Source organism: Sander lucioperca, chromosome 19 (assembly GCF_008315115.2).
Source record: "Sander lucioperca isolate FBNREF2018 chromosome 19, SLUC_FBN_1.2, whole genome shotgun sequence".
NCBI lineage: Eukaryota > Metazoa > Chordata > Actinopteri > Perciformes > Percidae > Sander > Sander lucioperca.
In genome coordinates, this window is record NC_050191.1 from 27,073,124 (window position 1) to 27,088,319 (window position 15,196).

The 15,196-nt window shown below is 39.6% G+C and overlaps 1 protein-coding gene across 3 annotated transcripts in view; it reads right to left on the reverse strand.

The window, feature by feature from the left end:
• The window catches only part of LOC116040360 (heparan sulfate glucosamine 3-O-sulfotransferase 5), a 125,916-nt gene that overhangs the window by 48,328 nt on the left and 62,392 nt on the right, over window positions 1–15,196 (reverse strand). For 2 of the 3 annotated variants that reach the window (XM_031285673.2, XM_035995121.1), the window contains one exon: window positions 7,130–7,204. The exons of the other annotated variant lie outside the window; for it this stretch is intronic. The gene's annotated coding sequence lies outside the window, so the exon portion shown is untranslated. The remainder of the gene's footprint in view (window positions 1–7,129; window positions 7,205–15,196) is intronic. 3 annotated transcript variants of the gene reach the window in all.

Genomic DNA, 15,196 nt, shown 5'->3' on the forward strand with positions numbered 1-15,196 from the left:
CTTAAAGTGATCATATTATGCTTTTGGCTTTTCCCCTTTCCTTTATTGTGTCATATATCTTTTTTGTGCAGGTTATAGGTTTACAAAGTGAAAAAGCCCAAAGTCCACCCCAAAGGGACTTACCATCTCCAACAGAAAACACTGTTCACAAACTGCTCCAAACAGCTCTATTGTAGTCCAGCCTTTACTTCAGAGACAAACGTGGTCACTTTGGAACACACGTTATAATGCTCACCTAGCTGCTAGATGGCACGCCCTCATACTCTGCTTCTGACTGGCTAGTAGTCCTTACCTAGGTACTGTCAGGGCACGCCCTCATACTCTGCTTCTGACTGGCTAGTAGTCCTTACCTAGGTACTGTCAGGGCACATCCTCATACTCTGCTTCTGATTGGCTAGTAGTCCTTACCTAGCTACTGTCAGGGCATGCCCTCATACTCTGCTTCTGACTGGCTAGTAGTCCTTATCTAGGTACTGTCAGGGCACATCCTCATACTCTGCTTCTGATTGGCTAGTAGTCCTTACCTAGCTACTGTCAGGGCATGCCCTCATACTCTGCTTCTGATTGGCTAGTAGTCCTTACCTAGGTACTGTTAGGGCACGCCCTCATACTCTGCTTCTGATTGGCTAGTAGTCCTTACCTAGGTACTGTCAGGGCACGCCCTCATACTCTGCTTCTGATTGGCTAGTAGTCCTTACCTAGGTACTGTTAGGGCACGCCCTCATACTCTGCTTCTGACTGGCTAGTAGTCCTTATCTATGTACTGTCAGGGCACATCCTCATACTCTGCTTCTGACTGGCTAGTAGTCCTTACCTAGCTCCTGAGCATGTGCGACTCCCAACAAAGATGTTACAGCAGTGAGAGGTCTCACTCTGTAGCTAAAACAGAGACCTGAACACAGGGTGAAAAGAGGAGCTGCAGCAATGTGCAGTACAACAAAAATATGGTGTTTTTTTTAAAATGAAACTATGTAAACCTATTCTGATACAACCTCAAAATATAATTATGAACCTGAAAATGAGCATAATATGGCCACTTTAAAATAATTATTTTTGGCATGATTTTATAAATCATCTGTTAATGTTACAGATGAATGTGGCACAGTGAATCCTTTTAATTTAAAATGGATTAACTGTATTTGTGTGTGGCTTAATTATATAATTATATTTGCTAATAACATGTTGGATTCATGTGTAAGAGATTTCAAAAATTGACAATAATTTGGAGGGCCTCCTGTAGTGACTGAGGACCCCCTAGGGATCCCTGCTGTCTTGTCCCGTGTGTCACTGAAATGTACGTTTTATCAGCAGCAATGTGCAGTACAACAAAAATATGGTGCTTTTTGAAAATTAAACCATGTAAACCTATCCTGGTACAACCTTAAAATACAATTATCAACCGGAAAATGAGCATAATATGAGCACTTTAAGTAAAAGTATGTATCATCAGGAAAATAAAGTATTAAAAGTAATAGTGCTCAATGCAGAAAAATCCTCACATTTTAGAAAGTGTAAAGGATCCAACCAGTTGTGTGTTTAATGGTCTAATCATTTCAGTTGGACTTGTAGGCTGTTATATTGTTGGCTAGTTTACTTTAGAATAAAACATCAGATTTTCATCATGTTTTTTGTTTGCAAAAATGATTAAGGGTAACCTCGAGTTTTTTTCAAAATTTTTTGTGTCTAAGTGACTGTTGGAACAACAATCTTTGACATTGGTCCAGTATTAAGTGAGATCGCTGCAGTCTGCAGCGGAGAAACAAGCTACAATGTAAGTTAATAGGACAATTGTCCAGCTTGTATTTAGCTTCACTAAAGTGCTCGTTTTGCCACTGACAGGCTCAGATTAATATTCTAAGTGTCTGACAACATTATGGAAAGGATTTCTAAGAGTCAGATACTTTTTTTAAACATAAAAACATCTGCGAAATTGCGTTCACTAAACCCACCAGACTCCATGTAAATAACAGTCATTTTAGCATCGTAAAGTAAACTTCATTCAAAGTCGACAGAAACAAAATAAAACCATGAAAAGCCGTTTTGGGTCGTCTTTCCACTTTTCCAACCATCACAACTCTTTTTAGTTTACCGATTTACATGTGAAAATATGTTGGCTCTATACATGCTAAAAGTACTGTTGTTTTAAATGGAGTCTGGTGGGTTTAGCACTTGTGACCTCAAAGCTGTTTCTGGTTAAACAGAAAGGTCTTAAAGAGGTTTTAAAAAGGTCTATCTCTGGGATCCTTTCCATAATCTTGTCTGACAACATTATGGAAAGAATTTCTAAGGAGGTCGACCTTTTTGTTAAAGAGTAAGATCCTTTTTTTAAACATAAAAACATCCGCGAAATTGCATTCGCTAAACCCACCAGACTCCATGTAAATAATAATCCATAATCCATAATCTTGTCAGACACTTATAATACTGACAGTGGCAAAAACAGCACTTTTAGTGGACCAAATTGACGATTTGCCCCATAGGGTTACATTGCAGCCTGGTCTGTGGCTGCCAGTTACAGCCTTCACTCTTAGTACTGGACCAATGTCAAAGATTGTTGTTTCTATCAGAGCGTACTTAAACGAACATAAAAACACCATCAAGTTTTTTTTATGGTGTCTTTTACTTTTAGTAAGGAAACTGTATTTTCAACTGATATTTCAGTTACATGCTTTTATTATTCTCCTGCACATAAATGCAATCGTATCAGCGAAATGGCCTGTTATAAAATCTACTGTTTCCCAAATGGCCGTGTTTATTCGTGAGCTACACTACAATAAATCCATGTGTGATTTATGAATACAATCTTTCAAGAACTAATGCACACAACACCGCAAATATCATCAATAATGAGTAGTCAGCTGAGAGATGACTAATGTAGAATCAGCTAAAAAGGCTCAACCACACAATATTATAGGGTCAACAAAGTTTTAATGGGAGAGGTAGGCATCACCATCCATTTGATTTATGGTTTTTGGTGTATATTTGTGTTGTTTACACATGCCAGCAGTCTTAATTTGGTGATATTTCAGAGCGGAATTGTCACTTCATTTCAGAATAAGCCTATAAAGCAGCGAAGGTGCTGACACATGAGAAGAGATATGGGAGGTAGGATTAATCATGTGCCACAGAATGTGTATAAGGAGGGACGTACTGTAGCTCAGCTAAGCTGGAGGGGAAAAGGCAGAGAGAGCAGCGACATGGGCACATTGATGGATGGGTACGGTGTGGATTTACTGCTCTGCATACCTACGCTCAATTCCACCCCCATCCAGCTGAGGTTGGTACTAAACTAACAGCAGGTGCCAGGCCAGGCAGCAGCACGTCTCATCAGATATCTAAGCAGGACAGGTAAACAGGGCAAGACCAAAAGCCAAGGTCAGGTAGAGAAGTACACCTACTGTGTACAAGCCAGAGACAGAATACCAGATCTACAGTATATATTAGTCTGAGCTGTCCAACTTCAATATGATGAGGCTTCTAGGTATATTATAAACGTTACACTTTCACCCAAATATGTATTATTTCCCAATGTGTTCCTTTGTACTGGGAAGTCTATGATGAAAACAGGCAAGCTTGAAAGTTCAGTCATAAAGGTGTCACGATTCTCCAAATCCACGATTTGATTTGATTTTCGATTTAAAGAGCCACTATTATGCTTTTCTGGATTTTTCCCATCTTTTAGTGTGTTATATACTTGTTTGTGTATGTAATTGATTGATGTATAAAGTATAAAAAACACATTTCACACCAAATGCTACTGTGAAATCCCTCGATTAACGATGTCATTGATTGAGAAAGCAAGCCCAGTTTTTCATATGTGCTGCCCATCGGTGCTGCCTGAGCAAGTACAGCCTGTACAGTGGCTTGTTTGAATTTGGTTGACGAATAACAACAGAGTGGGCCAGCTGACCAATCAGAGCAGACTGGGCTTTTCAGGATGGCGGGCCAAAAGCTCAGACAGACCGTTTCAGGCAGAGGAGCTGCATCAATGGGCAGTATGAGAAACATATGTTTTTTTTTTTTTAACATCAAAGCATGTAAACATATTGTTGTCTACACATATAGTAGACACCAAGAATACAAACAGGGACTGCAATACCACATTAAGAGCCACTGGATGGCAGATAACTAATTTGCAACAACAGTTTGAGGTCCTCAAAATTAACGAAGTGCAATTGAATGCACCATTAGTTTAACAAGGTGCACATGAACGCGCAATGAAGTCCTGCCGGGGCCAACATGCTTTAGTTTCATTGTTTGTTCACATAACTGACTCAGGGTGGAGGCAGAATGTTGCCACACGGTGACTTCAGGGAAGCAGAAGGATTTTCCACAACTGTTTCTCCATCATCTCCGACTCCTGCAGTGGCCCTGGTGTCTGGAAAAGTGTAGCTGCAGGCTACCAGTAAGCTAACATTACCCTGTGTCTTTAGCTGCATGCTACCAGCCAGTAAGCCAACGCAACCCTGTGTCTTTAGCTGCATGTTACAAGCTGGTAAGCTACGCTGTGTCAGTTTTTTCTTCAGGCATTCACATGTAGGCCGGGTCGGAGAGAGAAAAAAATACTGGGGGAATTGCCGATCCTGCTCTTAAATTCAATAGTCGAAATCGAATGCTTATATCAATCGATTTTCGATGTAAAATTTAAATTGTGACACCCCTAGTTCAGAGTGCTGAAGATTAAGGTAACGAGAACCAGGTATTTATATCTTGTTCCGGTGTTCTTCAGGGGCTCTCCATCAGTGGTACACATGAAGTTCAATTTACTCATCATGAGGAGTATTACTCAGCCTGCACATACTGCTGTACAGTGTTTTCTGTGGCTCTGGAGGAGCTGTCTGAAGTCTGAAAAATATTGTTATCTCGGCTTGGGTCTGGACTCTGGAGAGTATAAATTTATAACAGAAAGCCTGTGGTAGAAAGTGCAATACTATATCACATGATTACTCCTTTAGTTTTGGCACAAAACCCAAATTATAGTATTTCGACTGAGAAATTGTGAATTAACAATCACAGAGAAATTGTACCTTGTCTGAATAAATACTGCTCTGACACGCTGATTCATTATGTGTGACCCTGTCAGTTAATTGCTCAATTGTTTTGTGTACGAAATGTCAGGAAATTTTGAAAAATGCCCATTACAATTTCCAAGAGCACAGCGTGGTGTCTTCATATTGCGTGCTCTGTCCGACCAGCTGTCAACAACCCAAATATATTCGGTTTACAATGAACTATAACAAGTTCTCCACTTTTATTCTGATTGGCAGAGGTGCAAGAATGCATCTAGACTTATGTTTAGTGTAATGTTTCTTCCCTGGTGTTAAGCTACAAATATACTGTATACAGTATGTCATAAAACTTAATGAGTGAGTGACAGTTCAACACATTCTCACTCCCCCATCGCATAAAAAACGGATGCTTGCTCATGTGCCTTTGACGTTTGTTATTCACACTAAAAGTCTCCTTTAGCGTCGGGACTCTTGACGTCACTTTTGACGCTCTGTAAATATTAATGGACAGAGCATGTGTGACGTCACCCATTGGTTTGTGGAGATTTGCTATGAGTCGTTGAGTTTGCCTTTGCGGGCGCAGCCATCCTGGTTGCGGATGTGACCATTTTAGACGAGAGGGAGGAGTGAGGGAGGAGCCATAGACTGTTGGTAGCTATCTGACAATGACGTTAGCTGAGAGTTGGCAATGCTGCTTACACTCTACATTACACACTTTCACTGGTAATCTGGATGCAACTGCTGCTGAAAGCTAGTCTACATAATTCTAGGTAAGATTTAGCTTCGCTAGGTTTTAAATATATCTTTGTCCCATAGTTATATTACATATAAGACAGGCCGCGGACTGTCAATCACATCATAGCCACGCCCTAAAACACCCCCTGCTTTATCGTCGATTTTAAAATCAACGAGACCATAATTAAAAAAATTAACATCATTCTGTGTTGCATAAGACTTAAAACTAGCGATTGAGACCATAAAGTCATTATGAAAATGTTTACTGAGGTAATAAATCAAGTGAGAAGTAGGGTCATTTTCTCATAGACTTCTACAGGAACCGAACTCCTTTTGCAACCGCACGTGTCGCCCCCTGCTGGAATTCAGATAGAATGCAGGTTTAAGGCACTTCCGCATTTGCAGTACTTCACCGAACCAGATGCTCTGTCCATTAATATTAATAGTCTATGGTTGGGATGTATACTGACTGACATGAGGCACAAGAACGGGACAGTTATGTTTAGGAAAACATGGTGGGTTGGGTTATTGTAGTATATGACCATTCTATAACTTTCTATAAACTTTGCTTAAATGTTTGTTATAAGGGAGTCCTATGAACTTTGCTTTACACTTACTGAGAACATCTGGAAACTGTTAACATGAGCAGAGTTTCCCCCAAGACAGAAGATACCTTTTTTGGAGTTGTGCCAGATAACAGGCTACGATTGGCCAGTTGATATACTAACACATACACCCTCCCACGTTAGGTCATACAATGCATAAGATATATACGTTGCTCACACAAAGGAAAGGCAGAACGACTTTTGGAAGAATTTGAGTTGGTCGTTCTCCAAGCTTCCTGCAGGAGCTTGTAAAATTGATGCTGAATCTTTGCTTGTAATAAACCTTTTTATAATCAAGATCAGTGTCGGCGGATTCCTCTTCATACAGCATCACAGCACTACTATTTAAGACACCACATTATAAAATGAACGTTTTAGTGACAGCCGGGACAAGAACGGGACACGAACCCCGGTCTCCTGGGTGATAATCCTGTGCATGGTCTTTCATACTACTCTCTACCGTTGTCTCTCTTAATACTACGTCATCTTACAGCACCATGGTCAAGCTGCTGCTCTGCTTGGTGAGTTCCATACAGACACCGAAGGGTGAATTTTGTGTCGGTATCTAAAGCTGAGAAACACTGACCAAGCGTCCATATATTATGAGTTGGGAGTGAGAATGGGTTGGACAGTTTGGCACATTATACAGATTTTGTATGGATTATAATGGCCTCTACTTTTCCAAGATATTGCTTTTTTTAACCTCTCTCTCAATTTGTTTAGCTGCTCAGCAGGAGTAAGGGGTGTGGTGCCGTGTGAATAAAAGATGTCAATACATACCCTCTATTCCTCATGACTGCCAGAGGTGATGATTTGCATCGGATACTTCTTTATGCACACAAGCAGATCCAGTGTCTATAATACAGAGAGTAAAAATTAGACTAAAGCAAATAGTCAATCACTATTAATTATTTTTAAATCTGTTTATAACATTTTTGTATGCAGTAACACATCTTTACATCTTATGATGTTGTGCTTTTTTGTAACAAAGGGGCTTCATCCCCCCCACACACACACAAAAAAAAAAAATCAACAGAATGCCACATGAAAAATAAAATAAAAAAGAGATGCCACGAGTTACGTGCCTATCATTTAAAGTTTTGTCTTCTCAAAATGGTCTATGGTTGCCATATCATCTTCAATTTGTTAAGATTCCCTTTGAGTGAGAATTGAACCTTTTCCAATTGTAAGATTCATCACCTGTCCTCTTTCAGTACTGTTAGATGGGCTGGTGGGTATTTCTGCTTCCATTTCAGTAATATTAACCTTCATGCCAACAGTATCACAAAACATCACATTCTCACTCCCATCGCATGAAATATTGATGCTTGGTCAGGTGCCTTTGGTGTTGTTATTGACACTGAAAGTCTCCTTTAGCATCATATCTAAACACGCTTTTTCTAAACGCGCTGGGTCGGGACTATTGTCGTCACTTTTGACGCAGTTAGGTTTAGGAAAATATCGTGAGTGGACTTATAAAAGGTACGTTCACGTGACACGCGGGACAAGAACCAGACAGTTGGGTTAAGGAAAAGATGGTGGGTGGGGTCATAGGCCACTAAGTGGTTCATCCCACACGGAATTACATGACACCAATATAACGGTTTTTAATTCCACAGCTTCCAGTCCAATGTCCACACACAACATTCTCCACTTTGCACAAAACAAAGAACAAATGAAACATACTGATAGGTTGGATATTTCAGCATACATGAATTTCATATCTTATATAAGGTCTTGTATGAAAGGTTAGTCTGGGGACAACCTTCACACACACAGGAAAGCCTGGAATATGTGAATCTATTAGAAGTATTTCCATATACGGATTAGTTTTGAGGTAATATTGTCCCACAGAAATAGATAGATTGGAATGTGTGAAGCCCCAAAAAGTATAAAGGAGGAGTTATTTTGATGTTCGTAGAGACACTATGGGTACACGCTGTTAGGAGTGTGTACACATGGTTATCTCCCTCTCTCTGAGAGAAACTTGTTCAATATTGAATAAAGCTGCATTTAATCTAAATTCATCGGACTGTTGTCATGTGTCAAAGTCTCCACCATCAGGCAGATATCATCAACACGTTACCACATACCACAGGACAACACAACCCAGGAATGCAACCGCGGAATTTCAGGCTTTCATACTACTCTCTACCATTGTCGCTCTTAATTCTAGGTCATCTTACAGCGCCTGCTGCTCTGTCCAGTGTGTTCCATACTGACGCTAAAGGGAGATTTTTGCATCGTATCTGATGCTGCGAGGCACTGATCAAGCATCCGTATTAGGGATGCACCGAATCCAGGATTCGGCTTTGGATTCGGCCGAATATTGGGCTTTTTGACAGGGTTCGGTTTCTGCCGAACCTTAGAATTTTTTTCTACTACGCACGCTATGCTGGTCGACGTAATGACGCTGCCATTGATTACAGGAAGGTGTTTACGTAGGTAGGTTGTGAGCAGAAAAAGTGTTGTTTGGCAGTAATTTCAGTTAAAAGAAGTCCAGCTACATGTTCAATTTGCAATGCCGATTTGTCTCGCGGTGGCAAGGACCCTAAACTATACACAACATCGCCGCTGTTAAAACATTTGGTATGAAACATCCGAAAGAATACGAGTTAATACAGACAGTAGCCAAAATGCAGCAACTTCAGGTGCGGCAAAGGAAGGACAGTCACAGCTAAAAACTTGTATTAACCATTTGTTTACTACATTGTGTGTCAATATGTTTACTGGGTTAATGGACTGAGGATGGGAGTAGGATTCGGTATTCAGTTTCGGATTCGGTATTCGGCCGAACCCCAAAAATCTGGATTCGGTGCATCCCTAATCCGTATTTTACGAGTTGGGAGTGAGAACGGGTTGCACAAAATGTATCATATTATATTCATTATTTGACAAAACTATTTTGGCCTCTTTTACCCCAAACAGCCAAAACTGGGTCTGGCTTGAGTTGTGTCTTAAGAACTTCAGACAGAGTTTGGGAAATATTGGCCCAATAATAAAAAGTTTTTTTTACTATTTGATATTAGTCTTGGGCGGTTGCAGAACATATGTGTGATAGAAGCCTGAGCTTGTCCACATCGGCGGCATAAGGGGGTCAGACAATCACTATTTTAAAACCTATTTTACAAAAAGAACTTTGAAGTGAAAAAATGCCCCGCCTCTACCCATTTTGAATTACAAACCATCACACCATGCAAATGTGTGATCACACCCACTGACTGATCTTTATGTTCCCAGTCCGGGAAAAGGCTCATCTACTTTCTAGTTTGCAAAACAAATGGGATGCAGTGCCTGGCACCCAGTTTGGGAGACTGCGTGCTCAGGTAAAATTTACTCACAGATGAAAATAAAACACAACTCATCTGTGTAAAACTGTTCCTCTCCTCAGTTAGGTAAAACCAGCCCACTGACTGTGTGGACGCTCTGGAAAGAGAGGATTTTTATATTTGAAAGTCAGAAACCTGTTATGTAAACAGTGACCACCGCTGTGAAAAAACCTTCATAAAAAACACTGTCCTCACATATCTGTCTCTCAGAACAAGTCCATGTAGTTTCCTCAAAGTTACAGTAGATACACCTGTAGGGCTAAGTATCTTTTAAAAATATTCGATAACCGAATACTGTGACTTTGATACCGGTTCTTTAACGGTACTTCTTTGATACCAATTTAATAAAACTAAAAGAAATTACAACATTACACATTACGGCACAAATGTTTATTTTTGTGCTCCTACTACGTGATCCGTCTCTGTGTAACATAGAGTTTTTCCATAGATGTGTAACGTTAGACAGCCAATCACAAACATTATTAGATCTTGGTAGAAGCATCCTTCATGCTTAGTGGCTCAATGACGCTGATGAGATTTACTCCTTAGGTATTGAAATTGGGTATTGAATGACGAGGCATTTTTTGATACTTCAATACTTTAAAGGCAATTCAGTCGCTGCCTATAAAGTATTGAATTCGGTGCCCAGCCCTATGCACCTGTGTTATGAAGGAAAATGTGCAGAGAGAGCTGACTGTATCTTAACTGTACTGCTCGGAGAAGCAAATCACTGCCACTGCAAAGGTTTGGAGGTTCCCACTGGGATCCATTATGCTATAAATGGGCTCCCTAATGGTACTGCAAACACTGTGCACTTTGGAGCAAAGAGTACACCAAAAGACACATGCTATAGAGCAAGGGCGGGGCTAAAAGGGGGGGCACGGGGTGCTCAGAACTCAGAGGGAGGAGGGCCGAATCGTACTGTTTCTGATGCACTGAACACCTGCTGGGGACTCATAGTTCATCGGTTTCACACAAGAAACAACGAGGACAAGGTATCACACTGTATACTCTATAAGACAGTATATCAGCGCTTCTCAAACTCCAGATCAAGGTCCGCTTCCGGACCAAACTGTAAGTAAATCTGGACCCAGTACATACTTGTTGAAGTAAATGTCTATTGTGCTGTTGAATATACGTGAAAAAATTTGAAAAAAGTCGATAAAAACATTGGAAAAAAACCCAATAAAAACAGTACAAAATACCGGTACCAAAATCAGTCCAAAAGTTGAGCAGGAAAACAGAAAACTCAACTTAAATGTATGTTGAATAAAAGTTAAAGGTGAGTAGATTAAATATTATTTTGTTATTGCCAATAATTTCGGACCTCTGACCTGGGATAAAAATAAGTGATATGTTTGAGAACGCCTGCAGTATTTTGAAGGACAGTGCACATAATCAATATTTCAATCTCTCTATATACAGTATAGTCTAACTCTCTATTACACACTATGCCCACCGGAGAGCACTCACTACCTATTGGCTTCAAGTTATAAGATAAGATATTAAATTAGATTTTTTTCTGTTTCTGTATACAGTTGTGTTACAAATAATAGCAGTCTAACATCACTAACCTCATAAATCAATTTTTTTTGGTAGAAGTGATATTTCTACATGGCAAATAATTTACTAGTAAGTGTTGTAGAGTCATAGAAAACCAACAGACCCAACAGTCATGACATGCATGCTGCTCATTCTGTGTAACTGAATATGTAATTGAAAGGGGCATGTTCAAAATAATAGCAGTGTTGTGTTCAATTAGTGAGGTGATTGATTCCGTGAAGAAACAGGTGTCAATTATGGCCCATATTTAAGGAAGGAAGAAAGCAAATGTTGTGCATGCTGGTTATAGTGCATTTCACACGGAAATACTCCGCAAAATGGGTCGTTCCAGACATTGCTCTGAGGAACAGCGGACTTTGATTAAAAAGTTGATTGGAGAGGGGAAAACATATAAAGAAGTGCAGAAAATGATAGGCTCGAATGGATCGAAGAATAGCCAAAATGGCAAAGGCTCAACCAATGATCAGCTCCAGGAAAATCAAAGAAGACTAAAAGTTACCTGTGAGTACTGTTAGGATCAGAAGAAGGCTATGTGAAGCTAAGCTATCAGCTAGAAGCCCCTGTTCACAGGTGCCAGAAGTTGGTCGACTCCATGCAACACAGATGTGGAGCAGTTCTCAGAAATAATGGTTATGCAACTAAATATTAGTGCAGTGATTCAAAGTAAAGCTAACCCTTGAGACATTTTTCAGTTTATACAGTAAATGTTGAGTTTGTAAAGAAAAATACAAATACTGCTATTTTTTTGAACAGCCTAATATTCCTTTTTCTTCACTTTCTGTAAAGGTATAACACAAACTTGATAAATTTTGGTCATGTTTTGATTTGGAATTGAATGTGCAGTGTTTCCAATGCATAGATATTATGGAATTAAAAGCTATTCTAGGATTTTGAGCATTATTCACTTCTTTTTAAACACACTGCTATTATTCTAAACACAACTGTACATCCATCACAAAAGGAGTGCTTATTAGCACGTTAGCATGCTAACTCACTATACTAAGATGATGAACTTAAACATTATACCTGCTGAACATCAACATGTTAGCATTTAGCTCAAAAGCACTGCTGTGCCTACAGTATGGCTGTAAATATATATACAACTATGGTTTCCAGGTCCACTTGCTAAGGACATAGGCAATAATCCCGCCTCAAAGGGAAAACAATGAAATTACTGACAAAATATATTATCTGCAGGCCACTTCTTTCTGACGTTATGCGTCTTTATGCAGTGCAGCAATACCACATCGTGAGAATAGCATTTTTTAAGTCAAACTACCGTATAGGGCTGCACAATATGATGAAAATATCTGTGATTATTTAGATTGATATTGTGATTGCAATATGATTCATGATATTGGAGGGAATGTTTTTTTTTGTATCATTCTCATTATTACTGAAAAATATTAAAATGTAAATGATTATAGTACCAAACAAAGATTGTTTCTTTAGTTTGTAGGAAAGGATTTGTAGGCGGGGACGTCTCTGCAGCACCACTATACAATACTTCATTCAAAATGGTCTGACACATATTTTGGCTTTAAAAAATATTGCTCCCCCCACATCCTGATTTGGATGACTCTGGGGTTCCTCAGAGTCAATGCAGGGAGGCCTCCGAATTATAGTAGAATTTTTAAAAGTTATTTTATTTTAACATGAATCCAACATATTCTCAGCAAATATACAGTGAATCCACACTGCTTACTTAAGGTATAATCACCAAGGTAGCCATCAGATCCAGTTCATCCTAAGGATTCACTGAGGCACATTAAAACATGATTTATAAAATCATGCCTTCAATTATTATTTTAATAGCTTTGGATTCTATGCTAAAAAGGTATGTATGAAGGCTTTAGGCCGCTCACACGTTATTGTAGACCCAGTTTAATATGCAACTTCATTTTATACAATATATTCAGTAGGGGGTTTCGCTCCGTCTCTCTTTCAGTTAAGGGGTCCTTGGCTTAATCCTCTGAGGACCAAAGACGCACCGGCGAGACAACAGTCCTAATCAAAAAATTTCATGTTAGACATTTATTTACTATTTTATTCATATATTACGCTACTTTTGTGAACCCAAGACTTTTGTAAACTCATTTCAAGCAACAAAACAATTGAGTGTAGGTATGTTTTCACAAGAGATTTGAGAAATTTCAAAAAAGCAAACATTACCTTTTCAGCTTTAGGGCTACATTATCTCTTTACAAATTGCTCTGGAACAAATCTGGGCCTCACTATGCAGAAAGCTGAGTTTGTTCTGAACATTTTGATATGAAACACATGGGGATCAGATTATATGCAAGTATCCTTAAAATGTGAATTTAAAAAGATATGTAAAAATGCACCTCAGAGAGTTAAGAAATAAAGAAAAAGACCCCTGCACTAGACCATATTGTGATTTTGATAAAATTGCAATTAATTGTGCAGCCCTAAGTCAAACCAATGGCTATCAATGAGAATGATATTGTGCCTCAGAGGGGGCCAGGAGGCTGAGCTGAGACAGTGACCGGAGTATATTGTGATAACAGCGCTGAAGGCTAACCCAGGAGGTCAGGGGCTGCAGGGTCAAACGCCCCGGCGGAGCTGCCCAGGAGGACTATGGAGCACTTTAATCCCGTAAAAGAGTGACTTCATTTGGAGGAAATCCAGTAAATCACACGATAGGATCATACATAGGGGTGTTCCCCGTGTCACTGCCGCAGTGTTGAGATTACCGCTCCTGTAAGACAACACACTCTACCAATCACGACCATGCTCACACAGTGCGGTAAGGGGCCTGTGTTTGCCAAGCCTTGCAGAACAAAAATTAATTTACTTTATGCAAATAATGCACAAGAGTAAATTGATTTGAATTATTAAAATGAGACAGCTCTGTGTGCAACCGATTGTCCCGCTGGTGAATCGGCGGCGTCTTACACCTCCTATCTAATTATTAACGGCAACATTGTACTTGTACTTGATGAAACAGAACTGGGAAAAAAATGGGAGAGAGCTGCAGGATTCCCTGCGGCTGTGAGTCAAAAGGAGATAACACATTTGTTCACTCTCTCTCTGATGCAGTGTCGATTTCTGGGTCTCTCTTTCTCCCTCCTGTCTGTCTGCCTTCTTCCCCTCACACTGTCTGTCTCTCTTCATCCTAAACTTTCCTCGGTGCACAGACACATTTTTTACAACTTGGGTTTTGTTTTCATTTCATTTCATCCATTGTTAATGGCGATTTCCCTGCTATGACAAGTCAAGATATCTGCTGAGAAAAATGGGGTGCCATATGCTAATGCTAAAAATGCTAATGTGGGTGGCAATGACAAACTGCATATTTTGTTGTTTGGTTTGGATGACTTGACCCAGATCTCAGTAATTAGTTGGTGAGTGCACTCTTATTACCGGTGGTGGAATGTAACTAAGTACATTTACTCAAGTGCTGTACTCAAATACACATGTATCGTACTTTACTTGAGTCTTTTCCTTTCATGCCACTTTCTACTTCTACTACACTACATTTCAGAGAGAAATATTGTTCTTTTTACTCCACTACATTCATCTGACCGTTTTAGTTACTAGATACTTTACACCATCCAGCAATATAAAGGCCTACAAGTCCAGCTGAAATGATTAGAACAGAGATTTTCAACAACTGGGTCTTTTACTTGTAAGAGTATTTTTACAGTGTGGTGTTAGTACTTTAACTTAGGTAAATGATCTGAGTACTTCTTCACCACTGGTTATCACAACTGATCAAAATGCCAAACAGCCAAAAATAACACCCACGTTGTAATAAGCTGAAATTATCCTTTAAGTGTATTGTACAGGGATGGATCTGTGTGTTCGGGAAAAGTCCAGAACAGCCGTCCAACCGACGGCACAAAAGTCTAATAAAGCGATATTAACAGCCACCAGCAGGGGGCGCTGATACGATCACTTGTATGCTACGTGTAAAAAAAAAAAACAACTGAGG